Source organism: Rhinopithecus bieti, unplaced genomic scaffold, assembly GCF_001698545.2.
Source record: "Rhinopithecus bieti isolate Rb0 unplaced genomic scaffold, ASM169854v2 scaffold_47117, whole genome shotgun sequence".
Taxonomy (NCBI): Eukaryota; Metazoa; Chordata; class Mammalia; order Primates; family Cercopithecidae; genus Rhinopithecus; species Rhinopithecus bieti.
Window position 1 is genome coordinate 122,565 of NW_016818624.1, and position 18,222 is coordinate 140,786.

An 18,222-nucleotide genomic window follows, 5' to 3' on the forward strand; every position below is an offset into this window, starting at 1 on the left:
AAAAAAAAAAAAAAAAAAAAAGTGTATCTTCAAAAGAAATTTCTGTTTGTGGCAGAAGGCTTCTGAAGGTGCTCAGGATGATATAGGGAGAAGAGGGGCTCCGGATAGGAAGAATTTTGTGAAGGTGAGATGGGGAAAGAGCTCCATTTCAGAGCTCCTGGGGAGGGAGGGGCCTAGCCCACATGGAAAAGTCTCTGATCTTACCCCCACCCTCCAGTCCCTGTTCTCCAGGACTATACTGTGGAGAATTCCATCAGAATGGTTGTGGCTGGTCTGGTCTTCCTGGCTCTTTTGGCAATGCTGGCTAAGACTTGGTTCAGCCATGCAGGGACACAGGTGGAAATGGAAGAAACGTGACTGAAGCTGGCAAGAGTGAATGGCGGACTCCTACTGAACGGATTCTGGCTGCAACCCCTACTGCAACCATTGCCAGCGTGGATCTGAGATGCATGGAGACCCAAGTCTTTGTGGGAGCTTTGCAAAATATACAAGGAATACCTTTCTTAAATATTCAGGGAACACTTTCTGAAAGTCAAAGAGGATAGGTGAAGGACACAAGGGAACTCTCAATGACACACTTGGATCCACTCACAGACAATCCACATGAAATTCTTTCCAGGTCTCTGTGGGATCTTGAACTGTGTATCTTCTCCATTCCCCTCATTATTACATCTAATGTTCCACCCTATGTGTGTGGGAGTTTTTTGTTGTTATTGTTGTTGTTCTTATTCATGTTCCCTTGTCCTCCTTCTTCTTCTTTTTTATTCCTCTTCATTCTCCCCTTCTTCTCTTTCTTCTTCCTCTTCTCTTTCTTCTTCCTCTTCTCTTTCTTCTTCCTCTTCTCTTTCTTCTTCTCCTCTAACTTTTGACTTGTTTTCTCAGCTTCTTCTCTTGAACTGCTGGCTTTTCTTCCCACAGTTTGCCTTATGTTAATCTTTGTGATCTCATTTCTATATAGATGAACCCAAATGTCTAAAATAACCCAAATTTAAAATGTTACTTTCTGTAGCAATGACACTTATCACCGCAGAGACAACCACAAAGTTAAAATCTTTCAAGAAGTGTCAAAACTCTGTGTTACACGTTTTATTAAATCTTTTGAAACTCATATGTCCTTTAATGCATATATTCCAAATTTAGAAGAAATAATTTTGAAACACTACGAAATTAATAGATAACTATTTTTATTAATGAGTCGTTTAAATGCCATGTTATTGCAAACACAGCTTTGTTCTGAGGCCATGACTAAAACAGTGACTTTTGCCTTCTTTGTAGTCTCAAGGCTTCTTATTATACATTGACCTGTCACATCTCCAAACTACACCAGTATAAATTACACTCTTGGCAGTTAATTTTAAATTTTCAACATAGTTTTGGAGCCTTAATACATTAAGAGAGAGAACTCAATTTTTGCCCCTGGAGAGAAGTTCAAATCAAATGTCAACAGCCAGAATGTTCATGTATTGGTCTTTTCCAAGTCTTTGGAATTCAAGTAGTGTAGGTACCTTCTTAGCCCATCTGCACAAAAACACTTTGTAGCCAGTACTGGTTCACAGAAAACTAGGTAGTCAAATCTTCTAGATGTTTTATGCTGCAAATAATCTGACATAAAAATACTTGTAAATTAATACATCAGAACAATTTCACCTGTTGTAAATAAGGTAATTACAACTCAGAAATGGCTGCAGAACACATTAAACAAGTCTCCTAGGAAACAATTTTCATGAAAGCAAAGAAACCTAGACATTCTGTCTGTGGGAGATTGGCCAGATGGGTTTCCAGTGTGTTGTATCAGCTGTGACTTTTTTTCATGTTCTTGCTACCACAATATCCACTAGTCCATCCCGAATAACTGTGAGGAAACTCTGTCCTTGGGAAAATATTAATTTGCTAAAGACAGAGATGATACCTCAAAGTCCCGCTATACACATCAAGGGGATCCACAAAAGTCCATTCAGTAAAATGTAGTCGGCAGCTTAAGGTAAGTTGATTCCACCTCTAAAATGTAGGTACAATATCGGGTTGATTTTTCCAAAGAAAAATGGTGATTGGCCATCTTTAGTCTCAATGTAAACAGTAATACTGATGAATGTGGAAAAGGCAGGGAAGAGGATTAACAATAAGTGATACTCATTGTTTTCATCTGAGCTTTGAGACTGAAAGAGGAACACAGGAGTGAGGTATGTGGGAACAAACCCCTTCTTTTTCCACCTAAAGAGAGTGGAAATTGGACACTGAGATTTGGTGTGCAGCAAAACCCTAAGCCCATAGTTGGGTTAAATGCGGTCATGTGGTACATCCTGGTTTCACAGCTGACACTGGAGGAAAACAGCCAGTATTCATAAGAGGCTGTCCCTTTAGTCATTGCCCAGAATATCCGGAGTTGGTGCTCACAGGGTTGGGAACTGTCCTGGACCAGACAGGCTCTGAATATGGGAGCACCAAGCGCCCCGGGGCGACGCCTCCATGCACTCTTCTCCCCTCAGTTCTTGACCATTTCCCAGACCTCTGGCCTCACCTTCATTCTTCCATGGTGAACACACTAAAGCTGGCCTTCAAAGCTTGAGACAGAGGAGAATTGGGCTTCATCTCTGGTAACTACAAGTAGGGAATGGAGACTCATTTCTGGCCCGAGAGGAGGGAGAAGATCCTGGATCCCAGTGTGGATGGGAAGAAGTATGTGTTTGTTTTTTGTGCTTGGGTTCTGTGTCCAAGCATGTCTGAGATATGATAAAGATGAATCTTCCTTTCCTTGTCCATTTTCTCATGCCAGAGAATTGGAATCTTATATTCCATTAACTCATTTATTCTGTTCACCCAGACTCTGTGAAGGAGAAAGAAAAAGATGTGATACTCTAATTTTGCTCCATTTGTCTAAAACGGGTAGGCTGCAACTCCTCGTGAAATGATACCTTTTCTAGCTCTTGTTGGAGGTGTCTCAGGACTCACTACTTCATGGGACCTGCAACTGTGTCAGTCTGAGGAAACTGCAAATATTCTTGTCTTACACTTGTCTCCAATCAATTGTGATGGACTCCGGTGACCTGCAATTGCTGTCATTGCAGGTAAAATGTACCTGAGTCATGCTGCAGTTCTCCTGGACTATAAACCCCTGACCATGTTCCTGAGGCGATTCTGTTCATCTCAATATGAATAATAATAACCCACTAAAAATGGCAAGCCATTCTTAATTCCTGAAGTCTCATTTGTAAATTAGTAAATATCTCTTATTTTATGGAGTTTACATTATATGTAGACAGATAATAAACACACACACACACACACACATAGAAGAATGGATGGGTTCACCTAGAAACGTAAATGAGGAAATTAATCAAGATGAGGAAATGAAATGTCACCGCATCTACTATTCTATTTTAGATGAAGAGTCTATGAAAAGCTTTGATTTCATTTTATGTTTTCTTTGTGGACATTTTCACACAAACTATGTAAGTGAGGAAGTCGATTTGAAAGGGAGAAGAGCAAGTTCAAACACATTCAGATGAGGTCGTTCTTTAAATGTTTTAACTGAAAGGATCCATCTTGGGATTAGAACAATAACTGAGATGGTGCCAGGAAAGTTAAAAAGCTTTTGCTAGTCCTAAATATTGACACCTAAAATTATTAAACTCTTAGAAGAAAACACAGGGGAAAAGCTTCACAAGATTGGATTTGGCAGTGATTCTTTGGATGTAACAACAATGGCGCAGGCAACTACAGAAAAAGTACACAAATGAGACTTTATGAAAATTTTGAAAAATTGTACCTCAAAAGACATCATCAGTTACTTCATATGTCAAGGAAAAAAAACATTTAAGACAATATTATCAAAGTAAAAAGACAACCCACAGAATGGGAGAAAATGTTTTCAAATCATATCACCTGTAAGGGATTAACATCCACAATATACACAGAACTCCTAAAACTCGACCACGATAAACTCAATTCAAAAATGGGCAAAGAACTTAAATAGACATTTCTCCAAAGAACATACACATGAAAGGATACTCAACATCATGAATCATTAGGAAAATACAAACCAAAGCTACACCAGATGCCACTTCATACCCCTTAGGATGGGTATCATCAAAAACAACAACAACAACAACAACAGAGTTTCCACACACTAACAACAAACTATCAAAAAAGTTTCCAAGAAAATAAGCCCATTTACAATAATTACAGAAAACAAAACATGCAGGAATAAATTCATCCACAGAGTACAAAGATCTGTATATTAAAAATTATAAAACATTGATGAAAAAACTCAAGAAAAAACAAATCAAAAGATATTCCATGTTCATGGATTGGAAGAATTATGCTGTTAAAATGTCCATTCTATCCAAAGTGATTCAATGCAACCATTATCAAAAATCCAATGACTTTTTTTACAGAAGTAGAAAAAACAATCCTAAAATTCATGTGGAACCAAAAAAGACCTCAAATAACCAAAGCCATCTAGAGGGAAAGGAACAAAGTTGGAAGCATCGCATTACCGAAACACAAACTACAATACAAAGTTATGGTAATTAAAACAATATAGTACTTGCATAAAAACAGACACATAGACCAACGGAAGTGATTCATAGCACAGGAAAAAAAATGCATGCATTTAGGGTCAAACAATTTTGGGGATGTTGTCAAGAACACACAATGGAGAAGGAACAGCCTCTTTAATAAATAGGGTTGGGAGACGTCGTGTCCACATGAAGAAGAATGGAAGCGGATACTTATCTCACAAAACATACAAAGTCAACTCAAGATAGATTAATGACTTAAATGTAAGACGAAAGACCATAATCCCAGCAATTTGGGAGGCCAAGGTGGGCGGATCACCTAAGGTCAGGATTCCAAGACCAGCCCGGCCAACATGGTGAAATCCCGTCTCTACCAAAAATACAAAAAGTAGCTGGGTGTGGTTGTGGGTGCCTGTAATCTCAGCAACTCAGGAGGCTGAGACAGGAGAATCACTTGAACCAAGGAGGTAGAGGTTTCAGTGAGCCGAGATCGCACCACTGCACTCCAGCCTGGGCAACAGAGTAAGATTCCATCTAAAAAAAAAAAAAGCTACTAAAAGAAATCAAGGGAAAACTCCACTAGCTTGGACAAAATCTATTTGGGTATTATCCCAAAGGCCCAGGCAACACAAGCAAAAGTAGACAAATGAAATTATATCAAATTGAAAGTTTCTGCAAAGAAAAAAAAAACTCAACAAGTGAAAAGGCAACCTATGGAATGTGAGAATATATTTGCACACATACATCTAATAAGGAATTAATATCCAAAATATATAAGAAACTCAAACAACTCAATAATAAGAAATCAAATAACCCAATTAAAAAATAAGCAAAGTATCTGAATAGACATTTCTAAGAATAAGACAAATCACCAAAAGGTATACAAAAAAATGATTAGCATCAGCTAAATAAAAATTAAAACTAGAATGAGATATCACCTCACACCTCTTAGAATGACCATTAATGGTCTGGGCATGGTGGCTCATGCCGGTAATTCGGGCACTTTGGGAGGCCAAGGCAGGGAGATTACCTGAGGTCAGCAGTTCGAAACCAGCCTGGCCAATATGGCGAAACCCCATCTCTACTAAAAATACAAAAATTAGCAGGGTTTGGTGGTGCACACCTGTAGTCACAGCTACTCTGGAGACTGAGGCAGGGGAATCCCTAGAACCCAGGAGGCAAAGGTTGCGGTGGGCCGAGATTCTGCCACTGCACTCCAGCCTGGGTGACAGAGTAAGACTGTGTCAAAAAAAAAAAGTCCATTATCAGAAACATAAAAAAAAACAAGGGTTAATGAGGATGTGGAGAAAAGGGAACATTTGTATGCAGTTGATGGGAATGTAAATTAGTACAACCGTTATGGAAAACAGTCTGGAAGTTCCTGAAAAAATTAAACATAGAATTCCCATGTGTTTCTGCAATCCCACTACTGTCCATGTATCCGAAGGAAGTGGAATCAGTACATTGAAGAGATATCTGCATTCCCATGTTTACAGCGGCATTATTCATAACAGTCAAGATGTGGGATCAACCTTAATGTCCATCTATGGGAGCATGGACAAAGAAAATGTGGCATACAATAGGAACATAATGAAGTACTATACAACCTTTACAACAAAGAAGGAAGTCCTGTCGTTTGTGACAATGTGAATAAACTTAGAGGACATTATGTCAAGGGAAACAATCCACACACAGAAAGACAAATGCCCCAAGATCTCATATGTGGAGTGCAAGAAGTGGAACCCAGAGAAACAGTAAAATAGTCGTCGAAAGAACCTGGGGAGGAGTTGGTCAAAGGATTCAAAATTTCAGTTAGAAGAAATCGGGTCAAGAGATCTATTGTATGTCTTGAGGACTCCAGTTAATCACAACATGTGGTGTATCGAACATTACTAAGAGATTAGATTTTAAGTGTTCTCACCACACACACAAAACATACAACAAGTATGTGAAAAAATAAATACGATAAAGAGGTTGTTTCATCCATTCCACAACGTGTACCTATATAAAAATACCACGATGTACACCACAAATACCTTTCTCCTCATAGATTAAATTTTTTTTTTTGAGATGGAGTTTCACTCTTGTCACCCAAGCTGGAGTGCAGTGGTGCAATCTCAGCTCACTGCAACCTCCTCCTCCCAGGTTCGAGTGGTTCTCCTGACTCAACCTCCCAAGTAGCTGAGACTACAGGTGCGTGTCACCATGCCAGGCTAATTTTGGTATTTTTATTAGAGACGGGGTTTCTCCATGTTAGCCAGGCTGGTCTCGAACTCCTGATCTCAGGTGATCCAACCTCTTCGGCCTCCCAAAGTGCTGGGATTATGTGGGGAAAAGAAAGAAAGATCAGCCTGTTACTGTGTCTATATAGAAAGAAGTAGACATAAGAGACTCCATTTTGTTCTGTATTTGAGATGCTGTTAATCTATGACCCTACCTCCAACCTTGTCCTTGCAAAAGACATGTGCTATAGTGACTCAAGGTTTAAAGGATTTTGGGCTGTGCAGGGTGTGCTTTGTTAAACAAGTGCCTGAAGGCAGCTTGCTTGTTAAAAGTCATCACCATTCTCTTAATCTCAAGTACCCAGGGATACGCACACTGCCAAAGGTCGCAGGGACCTCTGCCTAGGAAAGCTAGGTATTGTCCAAGCACAAAGCCAAAGAGAGAGAGAGAGAGAGACAGGAAGCCGTGAGTTTAAAGTCTTGGGTCATAAAACAAACTCTAGATAAAACGACAAGATCCTCAACCAACACGTTGTGTTTTTGCTCATAAGATGGAAATCTATGATGCTAAATAACCACAGTCTTTCTACTGAGATTTAAATCATGTTATCTGTTTCTGGTTTAATAGTAGAAATACCAGCGTGGAAAATAATGATGATTTATTTAATACAATTGCTCTATAATGATAATAAGACCTATTAGGTATTTTGCATATTGCACATGAAGGAGAGTTTCAATCGCAGAGAAAAACAAACAAACAAAAAAAGATTACAACGAAAGTTCTTCATGTGAGTGCACAGTTCAATCGTCCTGTGCTGGGGGTAAGTGGGTCTGAGATGCGTTTTGAGTCTGGCCATCATGCATGATGGGAAATGACAAGTCTAGTCTGCAGTTTTCAGAAAGCCACATTCCTCCCTTGACTGGACTCCCACTAGAACCTCTATGACGCAGAAGAAACCTACCTGTGTCCCCTTCACATGCTGTGGTCAATGTGTCAGCTTCATGATCCAGGCTCCTCACCACATCCTCTGCACCGGTCAGTCGAGCGGAGTCACTGCGTCCTGGCAGCAGAAGCTGCACCATGTCCATGTCGCCCACGGTCATCATCCTGGCCTGTCTTGGTGAGTCCTGGAAGGGAAGGAGCACCAGGGTGACACTATGGGCCTGCAGATTCAGGGTCTCCCAACAGAGAGCCGTGTTCTGGAGCAAGTGGGCGGTGAGGCTGAGTTAACGTTCAGTCCAGCAGGGCGCCCAATGGCTCAGGAGGAAAGGGCAGGTTGGTGCAGACATGAATAGTTCATCATGATCTTTCTTTGCAGGGTTCTTCTTGGACCAGAGGGTGTGGGCACACGTGGGTGAGTCCTTCCCAAATGATGAGTTGTCATCCCCACCAATACAAGTGAATTTTCCTGAGAAGGGAGGCAGGCAGCACAGAGGGCGGCTGATGGGCTGACCATGGGAAAGCCTGTGGGGAAATCTCTCGTGAACTAGGAAGAGGAGACCCTGGGATGCTCGGCCCTGAGTTCTGTCTTATCCCTCCCCAGCCGTTCTTCCCCGTGGCTGAGTCTAGCTCTGTGTGGCCCAGGGGGAAACTCGGGCGCTCAAAGCTGGGGTGTTGAGGTGGGGGGATATGGTGTCACTGGCAGAGGAGGGAAGGGAAGGAGCGCTAGGAACAGCAGGTCCTCTGAGGACAAGAGGGTAAATCACTCCCTCCAGCGTTTCCATGATGGTCGGGGCTGCAGTGTGGCTGCTGTCATTCTACCAGAAGAGGTGGGGGAACCACAGTCATGACCCTGACATTCCAATCCCTCTGATGGGGCTCAGTTGTTTATTTTGGTTCAGGCGTTAGCTGATATTCCATTCACAAAGGTCGTACCCTCCGCTGCGTGTCTACTTTGTGTTGTTCGGTGTAACTAATCTTGCAGTATTAAAATATAGTAAGAGTTCCGTACTCAGCACCTGCTCAGAGTTTTCAGCCCATACTTTTGTTGTAGGGAGACGCCATGTCCATGCTGGATAGGTTCTTCCTGTAGCCCTGGACACCCAGGTGTGGTAGGAGCCTTAGAAATAGGGAAAGGGGAAGAATCTTCTGCGCACAGGGAGGGAGGGCTGGCCCCACATCCTCCTCTCTAAGGCGGCACCTCCTTCTCCCCCAGGTGGTCAGGACAAGCCCTTCTGCTCTGCCTGGCCCAGCGCTGTGGTGCCTCGGGGAGGACACGTGACTCTTTGGTGTCACTATCGTCCTGGGTTTAACATCTTCACGCTGTACAAGCAAGACGGGGTGCCTGTCCCTGAGCTCTACAAAAGAATATTCTGGAACAGTTTCCTCATTAGCCCCGTGACTGCAGCACACGCAGGGACCTACAGATGTCGAGTTTTCATCCGCACTCCCCCACTAAGTGGTCGGCACCCAGCAACCCCCTGGTGATCATGGTCACAGGTCAGAGGGCTCCTGTCTGGGCTTCTCCTTGTCCCTCCTCCTGAATCCCAGAGCTTCTGGTGGGGGTGTCCGTCAGGGTCCCATCATCCAGGCCCTGACTGTATTTGGGGTAAAGGGGGATTTAATACAGGGAAATGGGTGCTGTGGTGGGAAGAATAACTGTCCCCACTGGTGGCCACATTGTAATCCGTGGACCCTGTGACTCTTTATGTTATAGGGCAGAGGACTGAAGGGGAAGATGGAGCTCAGGTGGTTGATGAGTTGACCTTGAGATGGGGAGACGGCCTGGACTTTCCCACTGGGCTCAGTGGAATCACAAGGGTCCTCATGACAGGAAGAGGAAGAAGGGAGGGGGATTACAGCAGTGTCATGGGAGACTCCACCAGCCACTGTGGGCTTTGAAGGTGGAGGAAGGTCACGAGTCACAAAGGCAGGTGGCCTATAGGGGCTGGAGAAGTCAATGGAACTGATTCTCCCCTGAGTCTCCAGAGGGAACACAGCCCTTGTAGATACCTTGATTTTAGCCCAGGAAGAACTGGATCCAATTTCTGTTCTCCAGATGTGGAAGGGGTCAGTGTGTTCTCTCCTGCTGCCATGTTTGTGATAATTTTCTATAGCAGCAACAGGAAACCAACACAGGAACCTGGTCAAGGACAAGTTAAAAAACCTAACAAGAGGGTTGGCTACCCCGAGATCAGCAAGTGTGCATTGCTGATACCACCACCAGGCTGGAGCCACATAGGGAGAGAACGACAGGGAGAGTCTGGGGTGGAGGGTGAGAGAGGGAGAGAGAGCATTAGGTCATAGAGCAGAGGAGTGAGTTCTCAGCTCAGGTGTGAGGGGAGCTGTGACAAGGAAGAACCTCCCTGAGGAAACTGCCTCTTCTCCTTCCAGGTCTATATGAGAAACCTTCTCTCTCAGCCCAGCCAGGCCCCACGGTTCCCGCAGGAGAGAACGTGACCTTGTCCTGCAGTTCCCAGCGCTCCTTTGACATGTACCATCTATCCAGGGAGGGGGAGGCCCATGAACTTAGGCTCCCTGCAGTGCCGAGCATCACTGGAACATTCCAGGCCACCTTCCCTCTGGGCCCTGCCACCCACGGAGGGAACTACAGATGCTTCGGCTCTCTCCGTGACTCTCCCTACGAGTGGTCAGACCCGAGTGACCCACTGTCCGTTTCTGTCACAGGTGAGGAAACCCCATGTCTGTCCCATGTCTTATGATCCCAGAGCCATAGCTGGGGAGCTTCCTGCTGATGATGGAGAGAGGGATGGACAGATGCAGAGAGAAGACAAAGTCTGGGTGTGAGGTTGGGGTCAGGGCACAGGAGGGCAGACACAGCACATCAAACCCTCCCTCACTGCCTGCATGGAGGCCTGCGGTCAGCGCTTCAGGCACCCAGGCAGATGGAGAAACTGGTCAGGACAGACCCAGAGGAGGGGAGACTGAGCTCAGTTTGGGGAGATCAGAGGTTCCCTCAACCCCTCAACCTTACCCATTTCCCAGAAGCCCATCCTGGCCTCTCACCCACACAGAGATGTCATCACCAGCAACCCTTACACCCTTTTCTTTTCCTTTGAAAAAATGCTGATTGAGGTTAAATATACCCGTATAATTTACCAGCGTTACCATTTTTAAGTGTAAAATCTAGGGGTCATAAATACCTATATAGGCCGGGTGCAGTGGCTCATGCCTGTAATCTCAGCAATTTGAGAGGCCAAGGCAGGTAGATCATTCAAAATCAGGGGCTGGAGACTAGCCTGGCCAACATGGGGGAAACCCATCTTTACTAAAAAGATGAAAAAAAATCAACCAGGCATAGTGCCACGTGCCTGTAATCCCAGCTACGTGGGAGGCTGAGGCAGGAGAACCGCTTAAGCCCAGGAGGCAGAGGTTGCAGTGAGCCGAGATCGTGCCACTGCCCTGCAGCCTGGTGACACACAGAGACTCTGTCTCTAAATAGATAAATAAATAAATTTATATTCTTTTTTTTATTACCCTCCATCCTTTCCTTCCTAACCTCTGGCATCCACCATTCTACTCTCTCCCTTCATGAGCTTCACCTTTTACATCCTGCAGGTTAGTGAGAAATGGCAATCCTTGTAATGAGCTCCAGTTCCACCCACGTGGCTGCAAATGTCAGGATGTTACTGTCTCTATGGATGAGTAGTCTCCACTGTGTGTATGTACCACATTCTCTCTATCCATTCACCCACTGAGGGGCAGGTAGGTTGACTCCACATCTTGGCTACTGTGAACTGTGCTGGAACAGTCATGGGAGTGCAGATGTCACTTTGATACACTAAAGTCCTTTCCTTTGCGTTTACACCCACTAGTGGAATTGCTAGATCCTCTGGAAGTTCTCTTTTTAGGTTTTGGTTTATGCTTTTGTTTTTCTGACACGTGAAGGGGTGGCCTGCCCCTCCACACTTGTGGGTGTTTCTCGTTAGATGGAACGAGAGACTTGAGAAAAGAAATAAGACACAGAGACAAAGTATAGAGAAAGAAAAGCGGGGCCCAGGGGACCGGCGCTCAGCTTACAGAGGACCCACGCCGGCCCTGGTCTCTGAGTTCCATTAGTATTTATTGATAATTATCTTTACCATCTTAAAGAAAAGGAAGTGGCAGGATAATAGGATCATTGTAGGGAGGAAATCAGCAGTAAGACATATGAACAAAAATCCCTGTAACACAAATAAGTTTAAAGGAAAATGCTGTGCCTTGAGATGCATATGCAAACTCTCCTTAAACCTTTTAGCAGTATTGCTCCAGCAAGTCCCACCTTATTCCTAAAGGCGGTTTTCCCCTTGCTCAGTAAACAAAGTATGCAATCGGGTTTTACACGGAGATGTTCCATTGCCCAGGGACGGGCAGGATTTTTAACCAGCAAGCTGCCTTCAGGTATTTGTTTAGCAAAGACACATCCTGCACAGCCCAATATCCATTAAGCCTTGAGTCACCATAGCACACGTCTCTTGCAAGGACAAGGTTGGGGGTAGGGTCACAGATTAACAGCATCTCAAATACAGAACCAAATGGAGTCTCTTATGTCTGCTTCCTTCTATATAGACACAGTAACAGGCTGGTCTCTCTTTCTTTTCCCCACAACACGAAGTTTCACTCTTGTTGCCCAGGCTGGGGTGTACTGGCACCATCTGGGCTCACTGCAACCTCTACCTCCAGGATTTAAGTGATTCTCCTGCCTCAGCCTCCTGAGTAGTTGGATTACTGGCACCTGCCACCACACCTGGCTAATTTTTGTATTTTTAGTAGATACAGGTTTTCACCATGTTGGCCAGGCTGGTCTCGAACTCCTGGCCTCCAGTGATCTGCCCACTTCGGCCTCCCAAGGTGCTGGAATTACAAGGGTGAGCCGCAGCACACAGCCTCTTTTTATTTTTTGAGGAACTTCCATATTCTTCTCCTCTGTGAAGGCTGTACTAATTTATATTCCTGTCAACAGTGTATCAGGGTTCTCGTTTCTCCACCACCTTGTCAGCATTTGTTTCGTCTGTCTTTGAGATAAAAGCCATTGTAATGGGGTGTGATGATAGCTCATTGTGATTTCATTTGCATTTCTCTGATGATTAGTGATACTGAGCACTTTTCATATACGCAATGTTCATTTGTATGTTTTGTTCATTGAGAAATGTCTGTTCAGGTCTTTTACTAATTTTATAATTAAATCATTAATTTTATTGAGGTATTTGAGCTTCTTTTATATTCTAGTTCTTAATTCCCTCTCAGATGCATAGTTTGCAAATATTTGCTCCCATTCCATGGGTTGTCTCTTCTTCACTTTGTTGGTTGGTTCCTTTGCAGTGCAGAAGCTGCTTAGTTTGATATAATCCCAATGGTCTATTTTTTTGTGTTCTGATTACTTGTGTTTTTGAGGTTTAAGCAAAATGTCTTCCCTCAGACAAATGTCCTGGAGCGTTTCCCCAGTGTTCCCTTTTAGATGTTTAATGGGTTCAGGCCTTAAGTCGTTAACCCATTTTCATTTGATTTTTGTATATGGTGAGAGGTAGAGGTGCAGTTTCATCCCTCTGCATGTAGCTATCCAGTTTTCCCTGCATTATTTATTGAAACCACTGTCCTTACCAGATTGTAGATTCTTGGAACCTTTCTCAAAGTCCATTGGATGTAAATAGGTGGATTAAATCTGTGTTCTTCATTCTGCTCCATTGTTTTACATGCTTTTCTTTATGCCAATGTCATACTGTTTTGTTTACTACAGCTCTGTAACATATTTTTAAGTCAGGTAGTATGATACTCCTGTTTTCTCCTTATACCTTAAAGTCTCAAGATAGTGGGCATCACGTACAATGATTATGGAGAAGGGGATGCCAGGACTCCCAGGGCCCAATATTAGATAACAGAATGTTGGCGAACCAACCTCAAAGATGTCCTGTGAGTAGAACACAGGCATCCTTACTTCCATCCTTACTTACCTCTCTCCTGTCACATGTTCTAGGAAACCCTTCAAGTAGTTGGCCTTCACCCACTGAACCAAGCTTCAAAACCGGTAAGTGAAGGATCCCTCTTATCTCTGCTTTTGAAAACCCAGGAAGGTCGAAGCCTTGGATTCAAGCATTGGCTCAGCACTTCCCAGCTCTGTGATTGTGGGCCTGTCTTCCGCTGTCTCTGAACCCCAGACACTCCAACAGTGAAAGGGATCTGAGCCCAGCACAGGGCTCAGTGAAATCTCTTAACCTCTGATTTTCTGAGGCTGAGACCTTAGGGCAGAAGGATGAGTGCAAATCAGACGTTCTTCTCGGGATAAATGTGGTGTTTGTTCTGCCTGCATTTCTAACCAAAGGACAAATGTCTGGGGCTTGAGAGGGGAAGGAAGGGGAACATTTTTGAGGGTGGGGTATTTGTAGAGAAGTTCTACTTGCCAAGGAAAGAGCTCCTGTCTGTCATGATCCAACCCTGGTTGACTTGGCAGAGCAAGAGCCTTGCAGTAAGAGAGAACAGAGTTCATCCACACACATGACACTTCCGCTTACTGGCTCAGCCACTGCTCCATGCTCAGGCTGTGCAGTGTGGACCCTTTTCCTATGTTGCCATAACAAATTTCCACAAGCTTCGTGGATGGAAGCCACATTTTTAAAAAATATCTCGCAGTGCTGTAGTTCAGAATTATGAAATGTGTCATCTCACTGGGCTAAAATCAAGGTGACGTCAAGGCTGACTTCCCTCTGAAGGTTCCAGGCAAGAATCTGCTTCCTCAATTTTCCAAGCTCCTAGAGGCTCCCACATTCCTTGGCTTCTGGTCCCCATCTTCCTTCCTCAAAGCCCACAAAGGCTGATCATATCTCTCACATGACATCAGTCAGATCCTTCTTCCTTACCACACCTCTTTCTCTGAATGTTGCTCTGCCTTCTTCCTCATCTTTTAAAGGCTTTGGGATTCTATTGGAATCTATGTTCATAGCATAAAACTTGCCCCCTCACCCAAATCCCCCACCTCACCTCTACTTTCGATCACATTAAGAGACACAGATAGACTGTGGGAAGGTAAAAACGAATATTCTTTGGAGTTCAGATCTTGGACTCAGAGACCAGCGCCAGCACCATCTCCTGGTCACCTTTTGTACGAATTCACAGAAGGACAGGTTGTACCAAGGCAATAGATGATGGAAGGGTTGGTCCTTCCCCCGGACTCTCAGGTAGAACAGCAGCCTAATATATGACTCCTGAGATCACAAAAAGTAGCACGTTCTTCACGAGCTTCATCATTATTTCCTGGTTGTTTGATACATGACAGTTCTACTTCACTTTTTTGATCTTGATTTCACTTTATGCCTTTTCTTGTCAAATGTAATGTGTTTGAGTCAAGAAGGCTGTGGCCATAGAAACTGTAAAGCACATTCACTGTGTATCAATCCCAGTCCAGTCTTCCCAGAGAAGACTCTAAACACCTCCTGTACTGCACCTGGGGCTATGTCAATTTCTATCACTCACCGTCACTCCAGGGAGACAGAACACACAGAGGATACATGACATAGGCAGGTTCATTACTAACACATAAGCAGCAACTGACAACAGAAGCCTACATTTCAATGTGAGCCAGACCTCCAAGGCTCAGAAAAGCTGCTCGAGACATGTGGAGTCACCCCATTTGCACTGCAGCTGGGGGAACCCAGAAAGCAGCGCAACCTGGGTTTTGTACCCTGGAGCCACAGGAAGCACTGACCTCAACCACTGCATGACGTCCTCCTCTGGGAAGAACAGGAAGATAGCCCAGACTGTTCTGGGACATTCCTCCTGATCTCAGGATGTTGCTGTCTTAGTCCCTTTTTGTGGCTGTAAAACAACACTTGAGCCTGGGTAACTTCTACAGAAAAGACAATTGGTTGACTCACGGTTCTGCAAGCTGCACAAGAGGTAGGACACCAGCATCTATTTCTGGCTGTGGCCTCAGGCTGCTCCTACTCTGGTAGAAGAGAAGGGGGGCTACATGTGCAGAGACCACTGAGATCACACGGCAAGACAGGGAGAAAGGGGGTGTGATGGAGCTTCCAAGCTCTTTTTAAGAACCAACTCTCCAGAGTACTAACAGAGGGAGAATTGCTAACCCCGTCGTGTGGGGCAGCATTAATCTATTCATGATGGATCCACCCCCATCAGCCAAACACCTCCCAATAGGCCCAACCTCCCACACTCAGGGTTACATTTCAAAGTGAAGTTTGTGTGGGTCAAATATCCATACGATAGCAGGTGTCTCATCAGCACATTCTGTGGTTATTATGAAAACTATAACTGAGAAAGCAGGAGAAAGCTGGGTCTCCCACAACATTGGTGCTTGTCCTAAAGAGATGTTTTATGGGGTTGCCTGGCAACCAAGAAATGAGAGAAAATCCACAAAGAGGAACTGCTATGGTGAGCTTCTCATTGGATTCCCATCTTCCTCCAGGTATCGCCAGACACCTGCCTGCTGTGATTAGGTACTCGGTGGCCACCATCTTCTTCACCATCCTCCTCTTCTTTCTCCTTCGTCGCTGGTGCTCCGACAAAAAGAGTAAGTCTCACGAAGCAGAGGCCAGAGACCTCAGAGGCGTGTGGGGAGGAAGGATGAGGAGGATGGGAGCACGCAGGTGTGTGTTTCTCACTGGCAGGATGGTCTCTGACCCAAGGCAGGAGCCACAGAGGCAGAGCTTTCTAGAGAGAGCACCAGACACCCTGCCCCTGCCTTCAGCTCACAGACCATTGCCAGATTCTGAACTGTATCCTCATGTCCCTGCAGCCACTGACGTCCAGAAGGTTCCATGACAGGCAGAAAGTGGGAGGCAGAATCACTGGGATGGGAACTGACAGCTCTTCATGGGATGGGTCCTTCAGCTCAGAGAGATAGAATGTCTGAGTCTGGCTGTGGGCAGCTGAGGGACCTCAGGCACCTACAGTCTCCCCCTGTGTGTTGGTATCTGCTCATGAAATGACGACCCAGAAGTGCCCTCCCAGTTCTTTTGATGACTTCCGTCTCCTACAGATGCTGCTGTAATGGACCAAGAGCCTGTGGGGGACAAAACAGTGAACAGGGAGGTAGGTCCTCCTCGCCCCAGCCTCATGGATACAATCTTATTCCCTAAGAGGCCTGAAAAATAGGAACCCCTCCCTCACTCAACATTTCCCTCTCTCCAGGACTCTGATGAACCAGACCCTCAGGAGGTGACATACGCACAGTTGGATCACTGCGTTTTCACACAGGGAAAAATCACTCGCCCTTCTCAGAGGCCCAAGACATCCCCAACAGATACCAGCGTGTACATAGAACTTCCAAATGCGGAGCCCAGATTGTTGTCTCCTGCCCACGAGCACCACAGACAGGCCTGGAGGGGGTCTTCTAGGGAGACAACAGCCCTGTCTCAAAACCGGCTTGACAGCTCCAATGTACCAGCAGCTGGAATCTGAAGGTGTGAGTCTGCATCTTAGAGCATTGCTCTTCCTCACACCACAAATCTGCTGGCTCTCTCTTGCTTGCCAATGTCTGTGGTTCCCACTGCCCACTGGAGAGAAAATGCACTCCTTTGCTTAGCCCACCATTCTCCACTTCACTTGACCCCTGCCCACGTCTCCAACCTAACTGACTTGCTTCCTAGTCCTACTGGAGGCTGCAGTCACACTGAGGAACTCACAATTCCGAACATACAAGAGGCTCCCTCTTAACACAGCACTTAGACTCGTGCTGTTCCACCTTCCCTCATGCTGTTCCACCTCCCCTCAGACGATTTTTTCAGTCTTCTGTCATCAGGAAACCTTATAAAAATATGTTGTGATTTCTATGTAGCTCTCTCGTCTTCAAGTAAATATGTCTGCCCTCATTCTTCAGGTGACTCTTTTTTTGCCTAAAGTTTCCGGTGTTATCATTACTATGTCCATATAACCCCATCTGTTCTCCACTGGGTTCTCACTCCTGGAATCTGAGCTTCTGGAAGCAGGTGGAGCCTGATTTGTCTCTGGGACTCCAATTTCCATCGGAAGATGCAGCACGTAGGAGGTTCCAAGGATCATAAATCGGATGAACAAGTGATATTCTTACTCTCTGCACACCTGGAAAGCTGGCAGAGCCAATCCAAGATGAAACATCTGTACAGTCATAGGCCTTGTTAGTCTCATCTCCACGGGGACACATGTCAACACATCATCTTTCATACTATAAATACACAGTCGCTCCTTCAGATCTGTGGGGTTTACAGGTGTTTATTGAACCAACTATAAATCAAAATATTCAGGGAAAAAATCCGCAAAGTTTCAAAAGCAAAACTATGTTGAATGGACACAAATGGAATGGTATGTAGGCTGTGTCAGGAATTATAAGTAATCTAGAGATGATGTCATGTATACAGGAGGGTGAGCATGGGTTATATGCAAACGCTGTACCATTTTATGTAAGAGGCTTGAGCATCTGCAGATTGTGTTATCTGAGCGGAGATCCTGAAACCAATCACCCACGAATAGTGAAGGACGATTTTATCTAACTTTTATTTCTCAATTTTAAATATAAATCACAAAAAATTTACAATAACAAGATAAGAAACAA

General features: G+C 44.6%; 1 pseudogene across 1 annotated transcript in view; it reads left to right on the top strand.

The window, feature by feature from the left end:
- LOC108518724 (killer cell immunoglobulin-like receptor 3DL2) overlaps positions 1–17,125 on the top strand; it is a 43,242-nt pseudogene extending 26,117 nt beyond the window's left edge. The window contains exons 9-13 of the transcript XR_001882460.1: positions 10,074–10,367; positions 13,654–13,704; positions 16,099–16,203; positions 16,672–16,724; positions 16,824–17,125. The product of XR_001882460.1 is annotated as a killer cell immunoglobulin-like receptor 3DL2 (transcript). The remainder of the gene's footprint in view (positions 1–10,073; positions 10,368–13,653; positions 13,705–16,098; positions 16,204–16,671; positions 16,725–16,823) is intronic.
- The last annotated feature ends 1,097 nt before the right edge of the window (positions 17,126–18,222 follow it).